The following is a 15926-nucleotide window of genomic DNA, read 5'->3' on the forward strand; positions in this document are numbered from 1 at the left end:
GTGTATTTTTTTGGGGGATCAAATCATGTCATATTTTTTATGGTAGCTGAAAAAACATCACTACGGTTTAGGATCACAGTTCAATTCATAGGTATAATTTCAACTATTGATCGAAGCAATTATATTTTCCTCAATTCTTGGCAGCACTTGATTTTTTGTATTTATATGTTGGCAACAGTTTGACCCTGAAAAGGATTGCGTTTGCCCTTACAGGTTCTGCTGCTGAAAACTCGAGATACTGCAATTACAGTGCATCAGGAGAATCAATACAAACGTTACTCCAGTTAGGTTAATGAGTTTTTGTCGGCTGCATTGAGTGGGTGACCCTGAAGAAGGGCGACTCCTTGCAGTGTTAATTCAAGCAGAAAGGAATGATGAGAAAGTCAACATGACATCCCGGTGAACCTCGTCAGAGAAGTTGATTTCTGCTTTGTTTATGTTTGTCCAACTTATGAAAGATTTCAGTTTTAATCATTTATGAACACTCATTAACCTATCATCGCTGTAGGTGAGCATTTGCGAAAATAATTATACTACCCACATTTTAAGGCTGCAACTAACGATTATTTAAATAATTGATTAATCTGCTGATTTTTTTTTACCAATTAAGCGATGAATCAGATTTGGTTAATAACTTAAAAACAGGACATTAAGTCAAATTGAAAGCATGGAAATTGCACAAAGAACATAATTATGATTCAGTTACTGAAGTCTATAACTTGTCAGAAGATATGCAAAAAAAATTGCTATCTGTGTTTGCCAAACAATAAGCTAAGTTTGATTTCAGTCAATCAGTCTGCTTTCATGGGAGACTAAAGAAATTGGATTAATACTATATTGAGAAGCTAAAAATCCCAAGAATTTGAACAAATGTAATTTTAAAAATATCTAAACAATACATCATCAAAAGTATAGTTGTCAATTAATCATTGCACCTTAACTGCATCCCATTTATTCTACTACTAAACTTCAAAATAACAACCAGGTTAATTCGCAAATGTGAAAAATAGAGATACATTAAAAATGAATGGCAATTGCTTTCTATCATCACAGCAAAAACATCTGAGCCAGAAACCAACAATCATCCTGCTCTCTTAAAATGAGGACCAAGAAGAAAATAAGTGAAAAATGTCAAGAGCAGCAATAATGTCTTCCTTCACCAGTTTTTATGGGAGTAAATATAGTGTTGCTGTACTAGCGTGTAGAAAAGGACTGATTGACAGTTTCACTCTCCGCCAACTGTCCACTGCCGCTTTCCTGGATGAAACATGTCAATGTAAAGACACATGAATGCAGCAGCCTATCCTCCATTTTCTCCTCCTCCTCCTCCCTTCACAGAAGCAGGCCGAGTGGCGCAGTAAATACAGATGCAGTGTGCTATGGAGTTCTATGGAACGTTGTCAGTCTTTTATCTACCATGAGAGCGTCTGCTAGTGCCGAAAATCAAAACGTTCGGGCGCGAGAAAAAAAGCTTGCATTTGCTTTAATAAATTACCGGCGAGAGTAGAGAAGGGGGCAGTAAGCTCTGCTCTTCATTGGTCTGGGCAAGCCTGGGGAGGCAAAATCAAATTGGGGTGGGTGCCCCCTCAGGTACGGCCTGGTAGTATGCCACGCACGTATCCACAAAAGTCCAATGTGTGCGAGTACAAAAAAACAAAAAAAAACCCTCACTGGGTGCTCAACAGGAAGCGCTGGATCACGTCGAAGTCGGCACCTGCCACTGGAGCTGCCAAGGTCAATTAATTATGCCTCCGTTAATGTTGTCAGACAACAAAAGGGAGCTCTGAACTGACACAAAGAGCCGCACTGTTTCAGAAATTCAAGAATACAAATATCATTCCTCGGCAAGGTGGCACATATGTGAGGGCTTTTCTCCTTTTTATGTAGATAGATGATAAATAATGTAAAAATAGGCTTTGAGTGTTGATTCTTGGCACAGTTACCTCCTAATTGTGCCATTCGTAGAGCGCTCGCTCGCATGTGTGTGAGTTTGAGAGAAAAGGATAAGGCAGGCTGCTGCTTTAGAAATTGACAGCTTTTTGTTCTGATCCCACAGCTGTCACTAGAAAAAGACGGCGAGAGTGAGAGCGAGAGGGAGGCTGTCACTGGCGGCTCATATAAGCATAAAAGCCCTGTTAAACACACACGCCCCTTGACACTGCAGCAGAGGTCGAACAACGGGGTTGGGCTCGAGGTGCCCCATGAGGACACTGCTTAGATGCACATTAGAGCGAGGATGCAGATGGGGGTAAATCACAAAATACCTGGTCAGTGTTTAGAATCCCGCTGCGCCGCTGGGGCCGCTAACACTATTACCGTTACCTTGCTTATAATCCCATTATGAGCCCTGCGTATCCTCGTCAATCAGCCATTTTCATTTGAGCCTTCTTTATCACCGTTACCGCTGCAGTAATTGGGGTGGCACTCTGGAGAGCCAGTGCAGGCTTCCTCCATGTGGGAGGTCAAGAGGAACACAATTGGTTGACAATGATTGCGCTCCGTCTGATTAGGCCGTGGGCTGCCGATGAATATGTTGCTGTGCTTCGACTAAAACCTCTAAAGGGCATTGGCGCTCACAATAAAAAAAAAACAGAGAGCAGCTGTAACGTAGCAAAGAAAGACGAGGAATTGACTGCGCTGTGAAACGTGTTTGATACGGACATGACAGCAAGCCATGTATTTGAAGATGGGATTAAGAAATGTTTACAGCAAGATTCCATCAAAAGAGTAAAAACGACAAGACACAGCCACATCTCAAAAGGTTTGTTAACTGCTAAATGAGTGATTGAACAGCTAAGACTAGACAGTGAGTGACAACACAGAATTAAACAATAGATAATGAAAGAGGGTAACCTCCACATTACTCGACTGACCGATGTCAGTTGCCCTACATTCGCATAATAATAGATTTATGGAAGTTGTTCTTTTTAACACAGTATTTGTGCTGCTTAGAGTGTCTATACAGCACACGTGTTTTGATTAGAGGTATCAAAAAGTATCAGTTAATCAACAACAAATTAATTATCAATTTAATCGTCAAGTATTTTCATTATCGAGTAATCGTTTAGAGCCATTTTTAACCAAATGTTCTGACTTCAGTCTCTCAAAAGTAAGTAATAAGTGATTTCTATAGTTTTTCATCAAAGCAGACTGATCTTTTGTGTTTAGTCGAAATAATACATTTTGTAACATCTGCTAGTATTTTAGAAAACAACGACCATCAGCCCTTTTTGTGTGATATTGCTCAACTGTCTTTATCATTAAATACCAAAGAAGCAGAAATAATTGGTTGATAAGCAGTAAGCAGGGAAATGCTTTTATACACATAAAACTGTATCAGATTAATGGAATAATGGCTAGAATAATCTGTTTTTAAAATATTCAATACTTAATTTTGATTAAAAAATACATCGGTCTATCACTTTAATGCTCAGAGATATACTCGCCAAATCTCCTACACTCATTCACAAATGCTGTTAAATATGCGAGTCAAGAGCAGATTTTTCATTCATCGTTTCATCAACATTATCTAGCTATTATAAGATGTGAAAGTCAACATATGGAAAAAACGGGAGATAATCCAGGGAAAGGGACCATCTGCCACGGGCTCATCAAGTAGAAATCATGATTATTTTTGTTTTAAATGGACGCATTGTTACAATGTTGCAAACACCGAGCAAAAGGAATCGGCGAAGATGGGTCAATTGCGCTTAAAAGAGACAGACACGCGCATTGATAAGTAACACAAAATGGCTCCCTCTAGTCCCCGCGCAGAGACGTCAGCTCTTTTCCTCATCAGTGATTGCGGTGTTTACACAGAAACTCAAGTGCACTCCTGGCTGAAAAAAAATGAAGGGAGTGAGCGGATGAAGAAGCACGGGAAAGGTTATTGAGAGACGCACGGGGAGGGAGATGTAGTGAGAGCGAGACGATGACGGGCGTGAAGGATAACCCCGCGGAAGAAAACAGGGAGACATTCACTTATTTGCGGCGGCTTTAACAGTCTTGATCCTCAATAAAGAGGTGAAGCTGATTAGGTTTATATCAAACGGCCGCTTGTAACGGCGCGCCTGTCGCTGAAAGCACAAATCACAGTCGAGTCAGGTTTCGCTTCCTTTCCATTTGCAAAGCCGAACGGTCGGCTCATTCGTCCCTTGTCTTTGCCGCTCTCTTTTATTCAACAGCGCACACAGAGGCTTGTAAAGCACCAGCCTGTCAGTGTGACAGATGCGGACACGACCGCTGACCTAAATCACTCTTTTCCACCACATTAACCCTCATGCCCCATCCACCTTTCACACAAAACACAGAGCGGCAGCAGCAGCGGCGGCGGCGGCGACAACACAACAAACATTACAATAGCATCCTTACGTGCACACTGCATGATGAATGTGCCGTTTGACAATACACAATTTGCACTCTATCCTTCTACATTTAGGTATTCCGCAAAGTAGGTGAAGACTATAAGTCAATACCAATTTGTGAGTGTGCTTGTGTGTAACCTTTCTTTAGCAATTTATAAATAGATAAATAAATGTTGTAGGCGGCTCGGTGGCGCACTGGGTAGCACGTCCGCCTCGCAGTTAGGAGGGTGCGGGTTCGATTCCACCTCCGGCCCTCCCTGTGTGGAGTTTGCATGTTCTCCCCGGGCCCGCGTGGGTTTTCTCCGGGCACTCCGGTTTCCTCCCACATTCCAAAAACATGCTTGGTAGGCCGATTGAAGACTCCAAATTGTCCCTAGGTGTGAGTGTGAGTGCGATTGGTTGTCTGTCTCTGTGTGCCCTGCGATTGGCTGGCAACCAGTTCAGGGTGTCCCCCGCCTACTGCCCGATGACGGCTGGGATAGGCTCCAGCACGCCCGCGACCCCCGTGGGGACTAAGCGGTTCAGAAAATGGATGGATGGATAAATGTTGTCTCAGTAGTTACTTGTGGCTGTCTGTAATGCCCTGAAATGGCACCAATAAAGTAGATAGCAGTAGTCATTTTTATATGTCGGGGAGACATTAACGGAGATTCTGGAGACCCTTTGCCACATGTGAATGTTTTTGCTCTGCTGATTGGCTATTAAAAAGATCAATCTAACAAAAACAAAGGTCTTTCCAGTTGCTATTTTTGCAGGTTGGGAAGGTGACGTGTTTTGCCAACACTTCTCATGCTTTTTTTTTTTTAAATCAAATCATCTGTAAGGCATCTTTACTTCAGTAATATTGTAAGATGAGTTTGAAATTATATGAGTGTTTTGTGGATGTATATTTACAGTTTAAACTGCTAAACATTTTGGGAAGGTATCATTACTCAATATATTTTCCATTGTAATTTCTATTCTATTAAGGGCAGAGTTAGGTTTTTTTCAGGTTTCCACCACAATAAGTTGGGGGGTATTGTATCATCATTATGTTGGTTGAGAAACAAGGAAAACAACGTAATATGACAGCTTTTCGTGTAACAAATTGATTTCAAAGGAAATACGTAGCCTGTTATGTCATACGTACTAAGTTCCAAGTATGACACAATAAAATGTTACACTGTTGTACAAATATGTCTTGCAAAATGCAAGACCAGCAGTAATGCGAACACATGCCACCTACCTGTGTGAATTCCAGCGGAATACTGCCAGCATAGCATGTCACAAAAATCCAGGTGGCACACAAATGCTGTGAGCAGCAGTCATGACAACATTGCAATTTAACAGGGCCCTTTGTATGTTTCTGGCGATGCGATGACATCAGTGTCGCATCACGGCTGTCCAGTTTATCACTCCAGCTTTGATCTTCTTCCAGACAAAGTCTTAACTGTTTTACACAGAAAAGTCACATTCATTTCTCTACACATAGTTACACATAGTCTATTGATTGAGTTTGCATCTGATGAGTCATTACATGTGATAAAGATTGCAGCCACACTCAAAGTCAGAAGGTGTACTAGATGGAGGACTCGATGCAAGTATACAAACTTCCCATTCTAAAAACTTGCCGAGGGATGCGGCCTGACCCTGACAGATCTGTTGTCCAAATCGAGGGATTCTGCCATGAAATTTCAGGAGTAGCCACTAATTTCTACCGCGATTACAAATGTCATTCATTGAACGCTTTTGCAATGCTGCGGAAATAACAGCCGATTAAAAATGCCAGGTCAAGTCACAACAAAAATTATGTTTTTGAATACAAACCGACACCTAGCCAGCCACCGCTAAGCTATACCAATATAGCATCTACATACATATTGTGTTTTACAATAATACTAAGTAGTATTTATAATTCAATTTGTACCGACAGCTGAAAAAGTGAAGTGTCAAGAGTCTCCGTCACTACAATGCACACGTGCAATAATGAATACAGCAAAGAGCTTCTCAAATATCCACCCTCTCATTTACTTCTCACTCATTCACCTCTTTGTATTATATTATAGCTACAGTGGCCAGTGCAATCTGCTTCTTCCTTAACAATCGTACCATGTATTTTTTACCTATTAAAAAAATCTAAATTATCGCTCAACCCTAAAACAAACTAGCATCTTTGAAACAAAGAAATGCACACACACACACACACACACACACACACACACACACACACACGCACACGCACACACACACACACACACACACACACACACACACACACACAACTCGAATGTACAACAGCTTTAGTGTGAACTCTCACCTCCAAGATACCCATCACACAATCAGACGATATACAGGCTATTGATCTTTTTTTTAACTGTCGACAAGAAACTTGTCCATGGTGAAAGGCAACACGTTCAATAATACATAAAGTCGCCAATTTTGATCAAATTCAATTATCCTTCATTAAAGATGCAGAGAGAAAGGCAAAGTATGCGGCCGGCCGGCTGGCTGGCGTGCAGGGGTAGAAGAAGGCAAGGGGAGGACGAGCGTAAATGATTCATGGTTTGATATCTTTGCTGTATAATGCGCTCCTCCGGGGAGCTGCTGGGCTTCTTCGGCAGCCGCACAACTGCCTCCCTTGCCCACGCTCCACCTTGGCACCACCACTCAAGATTTTGTGTTTTGCCTACCATGAAAGGCGGCCGAGCAAATACAGTACAAGTAAGCTACTTGATTCCACAAGGTTTGACTAAATATCATGGGGAGCGCCACGGAGATGCACCGACACAGGAAATAGAAATAGACTTCTAGGGAGAAAATTCCGCAGATACAAGCGATGGTCTGAAGGGAAATAAGGGCGCATCCGGCTCCTTCGCCAGCTGATCACCCCCACTCACCCGCCAAGAGACAAAGGGGAGGGGGGGAATGAAGAATTAAGGGTGTAACGTGTTGGGCTAATCATAACATAGACAGTTTAGTGCCATCTTGCATAATTAAATGCTTTGCACTAACCACCTAATGCATACTAATTTGGAACAATCCACTCGAGGAGTTGGCAGACCATGAAGCTCCTTGCAAAGGAGGTGCTCGTTTCTCCTCCAGTCCCTGCCAGTGTGTGTTTGAGTCACACACACACACACACAACACACACAACACACACACACGGGCATTTGAAGGGAGGCTAAGGCGCTAAAGGGCAGTTGGTGGACCCGGGAAAAGGTCAAGCATTATTACAACACGACTAAATAAGCAGGCCGCTCACCGCCCGGAGCGTCGCCATGGCTGAGGCTACAAGTAGACACCTAAACGCAGCACAACCTTCCTGTCTCAATAACGGAGATTCACAATTCAACACTTGCCTTTATCTGTCCAGCGGCAAAGACAGCTGACATGACGACTGTCGTATCCTACTTGGATTTTTATCCTGTTGGTTTTATTGCTCTCTTCCTCCCCTGCATTGTACACATGCATGCACGAGGGAGGGAGGGCGGGAGGGTGGGAGTGGTGGTGGGAGCTTTAAAGCACATTAATATTAATTGCAGCACTAGCGGAGGAGATAACACAGACACGATGCCCCAGCGAGGCAGTCCTTGCCCCTCACCCCCTTTATTTTTTTTTTTTGTTCACAGCACCTCTCTGCAAAATGATGAGCATTTCATCTCTGAATCACTTTCATATTAGCAGGGGCTGACCCGTGGCGTCGAAAGGAATATTTGTTTGTGTGTAGCTACTTTAAGTGAGCGTGTGTGTCTATGTATGTGTGTGTGCTGCGCGCTGAGTGATAAAAAGTCAGCGAGATGAATTATTATGTTAGCGGCTCCATCAACAGCGGTAGAAATGTGCTTCAAATAACAGAGTGCTTCAAGCAAGCTGCTTTTATCTCCCCTACTACTCCTGGTTTGGCTACCTTTTATGTTCTCAGCACCGAGAGCACTTTTCATTCAGCTATGAGCTCTGCTAAATATGGATTCAATCTGCTGTTGGGGAACAGAATTGGACTGGGACTATTTAACAGTGTTGCAATATCTTTATTGCTACAGTATCTATGTTAGATATTGATAGCTGCCATCTGGCAGCTTTGTGTGGTTATGCGCTTAATGACGAGTACTTACTACTGTGATGCAAATCTCCACATGCTAGAAGTGTTGCTAAATCATATGATAAAACACGTAAAATCTTTGGACTTTTGGTCTCCGTGATTACCACCTAAATTGTATACCTGGACAATGTAAGATACTTTTGTAGCCGTGACGCCTTGAGATACGAGTTTCCCAATTTACACATTTCTCAAGTTAATGGGCGTTTTTTGGATTATCTTTCTGCTCAATTTAAGGGGAACATTTTGAATGGTGGCTGTGGCCTTAATTCAACTCACGTGACAAGCAGCAGTTTAGCAGACAGTAAAAACAAAAAAGGTGAAACACTCTTTAACCCCCCCAACCAGTTTACTGTCAAACAAAACAAACCAGGGAGCACATTGTTTATTCAAAACAACCACACACTTGATGCTAACACACAATAAAAACACTATGGACGGACTAGAATCGATATTTGAACATAAATGGTGCATCAAGACATTTATATATATAGTAAGTAGTACAATATAGTAAGTACTATACACACAGGATTCTTCATCTTATCTATCAACCAAAATCACTCCATTTTAGTCAGTTGTGAAAGTCTTCTTTGTTCGTCTCTTCATGCTTGAATTTTTTTCCCCCTGGTGGTCAAGTTAGGCACACCAAAAGACATAGCAATATAATAATTGTAATGCACAGTTTGTTTACATTGTTTTTAATTAAGTTGCTACAAGTTTTATTAAATACAATATCATCGAGGGCTATTTTCCTTAAATCACCCCAAATAAAACAAAGAGCGAAAAAAAAAGTAGGCAGGTATTGACTGTAGTAGTTTTAAGTTGGAATATCACAATTCACCACTATATGGCAGACATAGCTAAGTTGTCCTTATACTGTAACGTGAGGAGCCTAAAAACCTTTTGCGGACTTGGGATGATATGTAGACTAAACAGTACCGAAATAATATTCCAAATTTGTATATATTGATATGTTTTGTCCATTAACGTACCTCTGGTTCGGAAGTGCGTGGTCTTATGTGGGTCAACAGTGTCACGACTGAAAAGGTGAGGCTAGGCTTTAAGAGACAAATATGTGAATAGTGAGGTAAAATAGGCTTATTGATTTTATTTTGCTCACTATAATCTTGTTGCAAAATTTCTATCTTTCACCACGGCGTCCGCACAAATACATCCTCTTTTCAACAGCCCCAAACAAAGGATGGAGGGGGGAGATAATGATTTCTATTTCTACTACGCCAAATGCAAAATTTCCTCTCACCGGCGACACTCTTAAGAGCCTGAGAGTCACTCTGTCGTCGCCATGGTTCAATTCAAGCCTGTGAACATTAGATATACTTAATGATGTAGACTAGTGTGCAGTTTGGTCACACTGCATCATTCTTACAAACATCACGCAGCGGACAACAGGCATAGGAATCACAAGAGCTGACGCTCGATTATAAAAGGAGTCATTTCAGTCTGATTTACAGTCTGATTATGAATTGTGTCGATTCCAATGTAAAACATATATGGTGGCGTTTCATGCACTGTCTTGGCAGCACAGCTTTGCGAGCCTTTTTCAATTCCCCCAAAGACTCATCAATGGCCCATTACCAAGTCAAATCAGGTGGTGCTGCAGAGCTGTGCAGAGAACAAGGACTGCAAGCAAACACTGCAAGCAAACACACACGCTCAAACCACAGGATTCACTCGTGATACCCGGCAAGGTTTTCTTCGGGCCTCGGCACAGGATAACACATAGCGTGAAGCGAAATTGCTGCTGGCCAATTACCTGAAAGAGCTTTATGTCTCGGAAGAAGCAGAAGGAGACATGTGCAAACGCATTTCTCGGACGCTCTTCTTAAGCTGCCGACCAGATTGCTGTCTCCTGGGGCCTCTAGTCACACATTATAGTTTTTCATTTCACATGCCACAAACAATTAAAGCACGCCTTTCAATCCTCATTGCCCGTGAGCTCCCTTACTGCTAATTAGCTTACAAATACAATATACTCGGAATCTAAGAGCAAACCGTGACCTCTACCACTCTGAGTTTATTTATCTACAATCAACTCCCAAAGAAAAGCTCGCATTTTTATCTCGCCGCAACAGAAAGTACAAGGTGGCCGAGGCCGAGGTAACACAAGCAGCCACACTCCAAAGGTAGAGTAAAGCAATCAGACAAAAGAGACGGAAATAGAGGACGTGTTCTTTTTTGTGTTTTTTTTTCCCCTCTGTCTCTTGTCATCTTTTTTACAGCAGCACGGGCGAGACAAATAAAACTCTAGGGAGTCAGAAGGCGTCTAGTTTTATGTTCGGAATTTCACAAGCTCTCAGTTTGTTAATGGAAACGCTCGAGTGTTAAATACAGAGCCTAACTTGGAGGGGAAAAGAAGCAAGTCTGCTTGGTTCTCAGGGGGGGACCCTGTGCCCAGTGGTGGGGGACTCTCATCCCCTGCGACTCCAAGCCGTGCGATCACATAGAGGACTGAAATTTAAACCGCAGCCACCAGTCTTGCTTTTGGCATGTATTCTATTGAGCCACCATCTTCTGAGCAACACTGGTTTTGTGCAGAGCAGAATGTTTGCTTTACGGCTCGAACCTCTCCGACAGTTCAGTCACACGCGTGAAATCTGCAAAGATGTCAACTTAAGTGAAAATCTGCGCGACAGCAGGTGCTAATCATTTCTAAAAAATCAAGAGCTGATCGAGACGGACCCTGTGGGGGAGTCCAGCTGGGATGGTTCCAAATGAGGCAAGCATTTAATCAAGTTCGTTCAAGTTAGAGGCAAATAATGAGCCGTTGGAACTGGAGTGCGGTGTTTACATCACAACCTGACCAAGTTCACAGGCAAGATGGAAATGTGGGTGTGTTACATTTCAAAGATTCCCCCTTTCAACTCTATAGATGTTGATATAAATACACTATTTCCAAATACTTTCTACCATATACAATTAATATAGAAATAGCCTTGAGGATACTGATGAGTCGACACGTAGCTACTTGGCAATTTGTGCACGCCACAATCATAACAATGAGCACGATCATTATATTCCAAATAGGAAATGCAGAGAAATGTCCACCCTAAGTTTGTAAATATGTCTATTTTCTTCCATTCAGTAGTTCTCTGAAATAGGACAGCACAATATTGGAAAACATGTCATATGTAATATGGATGTTGAATATTGCAATACTGGTATTCTTGAAATACAGTATTGAACACGTACGTAAAGAAATGTCATTGAAAGAAATACTCCACTAGCTTTTAGACACTGTGCACCCCACACTTCAACTATGACACAAACAAGGGATGGGCAAGTATCTGTATCAGGACAATACCGGACTTATTTCAAAGTATCGAGGTTTGCGAAGGGTGCCGATACCAGTCAACGGCATTTTTTTCCTCCTGACGATTGTAGTTGTTTAGATTTTATCTTTCAACATGTTTTTCTTGTGATGAATAGTTTAAGTGAAAATCTATTTTAACATCATCTGATGTGAAAAAAGTGCGATACATTTTTCAAGTTTTTCAACCTCTTTTCCAACTTCATAGTGTCATAGTTAACAATTGAACCTGTAGTACTTTGCATTTCAATTCATTTTGAACAAAGACTAAATCTCAGGGAGGTTTCAGTTTTATTTTTCATTTTAAATTTTTCACAAATTGATCCAAAATAAGAATGAGCTATTTGTGTTTCATTTGAACAGTACACCATTTATTGCGGAATGACTGCTCCGCCTTTAGTCAGATGTCAACAATCAGTTCTTTATTTGAAATGATCTGACATGAGTTTAATAGCAATGTTATGTATCAGAAGTACTGGTATCAATTTCTTGGTATCTGTTTCAGTGACTACTTAAGAGTTGAGGTAAGAGCCTGAAAAAAGTGGTATCAAACATCACTAAATTAAACAATAGAAGATTTTCGAGACATATTTACTGTACTGCTCTATGATACAAATGCTAATATCACACAGCATCGCCTGGAGTGACGTACATAATCCGAACAAAAATGGATCCCTCCTGCATTACCAACCAACCAGCACTTCATATTTTCTGCATTTGACAAATAAGACAATGAGCCTCCTGGTGTGCTATACCTCAAGGTAAGCAACTGTGAATCCTCCTTTTGTTTCGTTTTTTTGAGTGCCTGGAAACCTGTCTGTCTGAGTGCTGGTGAGGGAGAAAGATGAAGAGCTTCACCTTTTGCTGTCTTCTATTTGTCCGTTTGTCCCCAGGGGCTTTTGGGCTGCCTGCGACAACAAAGAGGGGAAAAAGGCGACAAGGGGAGAATATCGCAGCCAGCCAGAGGGAAAGGGGAAAAAAAAAAACAATGGAGGAAAGCTGCAGGTAAATAGTGTGTGGGAGCTCGAGCAAGCTCTGTTTTCCAACAATCAATCATGACCCACTCCTCCTCCACCACATGTGCCTTCACTACAAGCACTACATCAGATCATATTACAGCTACTTTGTTGCCCTCTAAATTCAGAGCGCTTTGGCTTACATGGAGGCAGTGCTACAAAACCAACATGATGTGCTTCAAAGCATGCAACGTGGCGGCACTGACAGAAGCCCAAACAAAAGCGAGCAAAGCGAGATTTAACCTGACTTTCAACTCGCAAGATGATCACACAACGCGGCGAGAGCTTTGGGGCGGCTGACGGTGACAGGAGTAATTTGCTACTCCGCTGATTTGAAAAAGGTGTGCTCCAAGATGACACTAGGAACAACTTTATTGTCATTTTGAAGAGGATCCACGGAATCGATAACAAGAGATCAATGTTGTCTCTCCCACTCTCAATATATTGCACATAAGCGACAGTAATCATCATCTAGCTCACCGATTTCCTGTGCAGGACTGCCGACACCTCCTGGCAACAGAAGAGCTTCTCTCTGTGCATCAGTGCACAGCTCACATCCACGATTTCACACATATTACAGGAGGGGGTAGAAAATACCTGAGGCGAGCCAAAGCCAGATAGACAGCGCTGGAAGCATGCAGCTAGAGGAGCATCTTCATTAGCAAAAGGCGAGCCGCTCATCCTCTCAGTTAATTAGGGCTTGTGCCGCTTCATTCCGGGGCTGGGGAGAGGATGTTGGAGGCTTCATTGCCTTTTATTTCCCAGCCTAACGCCTGGGCTGCTTCTGTCGCTTTATTAACAGGAAATATCTTGCAGATTTACAGCTCTGCGGAAAAGATAAATTTCAATAATTACTCGAAACTCGTCAAGAGGGACACAGCGCTCTCTTTTTGATTTCACATTAGTGTTTTCTTAAAACCTCTCTAGCAGCAGCAGTGCCTCTTTCCGAGGATCTCATTTCCATAAAGGTGCCGCTTTAATGATTGCATATTATATTAAAATGTACACTGATTTGCCACAGTCACACTTAGCGCTTCAAACACTATGTGACCAATCAACACCCTGGAGGGCTCAGCAAATACTGAGAATGTCACATTTACATTCCACACCATTACTTCAGCAATTCTGCTGTCACTAAACAAAACAGATGAGCACCGGCAGAGGAACTGGCTGGACCGTCGGAATATGAATGAACACTATGCAAATTAATGGGAGAAATTGTGCGCCGAAAGAAGGGATTACGAGAGAAGTCCTTTTATTAGCTGTACAAGTGCACGCATACGCTGGCCCGATGCCTAGAATGAGATTGTATCAGCAGTGAAGGTTGCTCGCCGGGTAAGGAGGAAAGGCATACAATACAAATTACACCTTTAAAAAGGCACAGAAAATTTTGCTCAGCGGTTCAATCGATACGTGCGGCTTATAGCCTTCCTGTCTCCTCATCTTGCTTGCTAATGTTTCTTTCACAAGACCAGCCCACTGCTGGTGACATTATAGCTACAGCATTCTCACAAGTCCCTGATGGATGGGTGAAAATGGCTGGCGTAGAACACAATTAGTACGCTCCATATGGCTGCTAGTGGAGGAGGAGCCACGGGATCCCACGAGAGACCCGTTCTTTTGTTACCTGCACTGATCAAACCGTTGTCATAATAATAGAGCCCTTCAAATTGGACTCCCTTAATTTTCAGGGGGGGATAAAAGCAGCAACTACAACACATCCTTATATTGTGAAATGACCCTTGGCGAATACATTAAGCAACCTCAGCTGAGAGTTTAATCAATAGCTCCATCATCCTGATGAATGGCTCATATTTGATAATGGGGAGAGTTAACGTGACAGTAGCGTAGGTCATTTCAGCTCTCGGTCACGTCGATTGGTTACAACCACACCTGTTATTTTTTTGTGCCCAACTGAATGCACTGATAAGAGAGCAGCAAAAGCGTCAGAGGAAAAAAAAAAAAAACCCAAAACAATTAAAAGATGAAGCGAGCTGCAGGCGCTCTGCAGGTCCGGCCTGACAAACATTTTGTTGCCGGAGAGATGCAGACAACTTATAGTGAGTTGGACTGAACAACAGCTTGAGGCAACAGATTTATTACAAATTGATCTATTTGATAGCATTGCTGTGCTTCACTTGTTCATTCGCTTTCTCTCTCTCTCTCTCTCTCCCTGCCTGGGTGGAAGTGCTACATTGGCAAATCTAAACCCAATCCTCAAAACTCATTTTCTCTGTGACGGCTGCTGGAACTGCGGCGCAGAGACACCACGTTCATCCTTAAACCCAGTCGATCCGGCCTTAAGTACCAGCATACTAAACTGGGGGCTCGGGGCGCTCAATAGCCGGGTCGAGACGGCAAAGGTGTGAGCAAGGACAGAGCATACCCGAGGCAAGCCACAAAGAGGAGAGTGGAGAGTGCCGTGGGGGAGGGCGAGGGCGAGGGCACCGGGTGGTTATTTCCTTAGAGCCACATAAGCTGGGAACTCAGCATTGGCTTGTGTGGCGTCTCCATGAAATCCGAAATCAGAGATCCGTAAGCACACTGGGCCTTCTGCGCAATCGCAACGAAGCAGAATAAAATAAATAAAATAAAAACACGACTGTGTTGTTTGCGTATATTTTGAGCAAACAATAACAGATAGTCTGCTTTCAACAGAAATCTGAGAATAATTACTGCTGAGAGGCTGAAATCAGAGGAATTGGACAATTTTCAGTTCAGCAATGGCTCTCAATGACTAAATTAATAAAATGGTTGCCACATTATCTGATAATTAATTAATTGTCGATTAATCGATTAATGCAACTCATGACTTTGTATCCAACTGCAAGTCCAACGGTTTAAGAAATAATGTCAGGCAATGTCTTTCTGAAAGCGTGTGGCAAATTTTTAGGCGCAAAATACAACACCAGATATCAAGTACCTCAATAATTAGTGTCCTCAATTCCCAAACGCTTATTGAGTGTTGTTAAAAGGAAAGGTGATGTAACACAGTGGTATCGCCATCATAAAGCAAGTATTGATAAATAACATTGTCAACTGTCTGACACGTTTAAGATGTTGCTGTTTAGTTTTTTATTGTGTTATTTTCATATTCTTTTTTATTATTTTCTAAATGAGTGATTTTATACCCTTGGCGTTTT

At 42.2% G+C, this 15926-nt stretch overlaps 1 protein-coding gene across 3 annotated transcripts in view; it reads right to left on the reverse strand.

Moving 5' to 3' along the window:
- rerea (arginine-glutamic acid dipeptide (RE) repeats a) overlaps nt 1-15926 on the reverse strand; it is a 118760-nt gene that overhangs the window by 96294 nt on the left and 6540 nt on the right. The window contains exon 1 of one of the 3 annotated variants that reach the window (XM_088399091.1): nt 5590-5700. The exons of the other annotated variants lie outside the window; for them this stretch is intronic. The gene's annotated coding sequence lies outside the window, so the exon portion shown is untranslated. Of the gene's footprint in view, nt 1-5589; nt 5701-15926 lie in introns of those variants that run through there. 3 annotated transcript variants of the gene reach the window in all.

This window comes from Syngnathus floridae, chromosome 2 (genome assembly GCF_059516105.1).
Source record: "Syngnathus floridae isolate MCC-2025c chromosome 2, RoL_Sflo_1.0, whole genome shotgun sequence".
Classification (NCBI taxonomy): Eukaryota; Metazoa; Chordata; class Actinopteri; order Syngnathiformes; family Syngnathidae; genus Syngnathus; species Syngnathus floridae.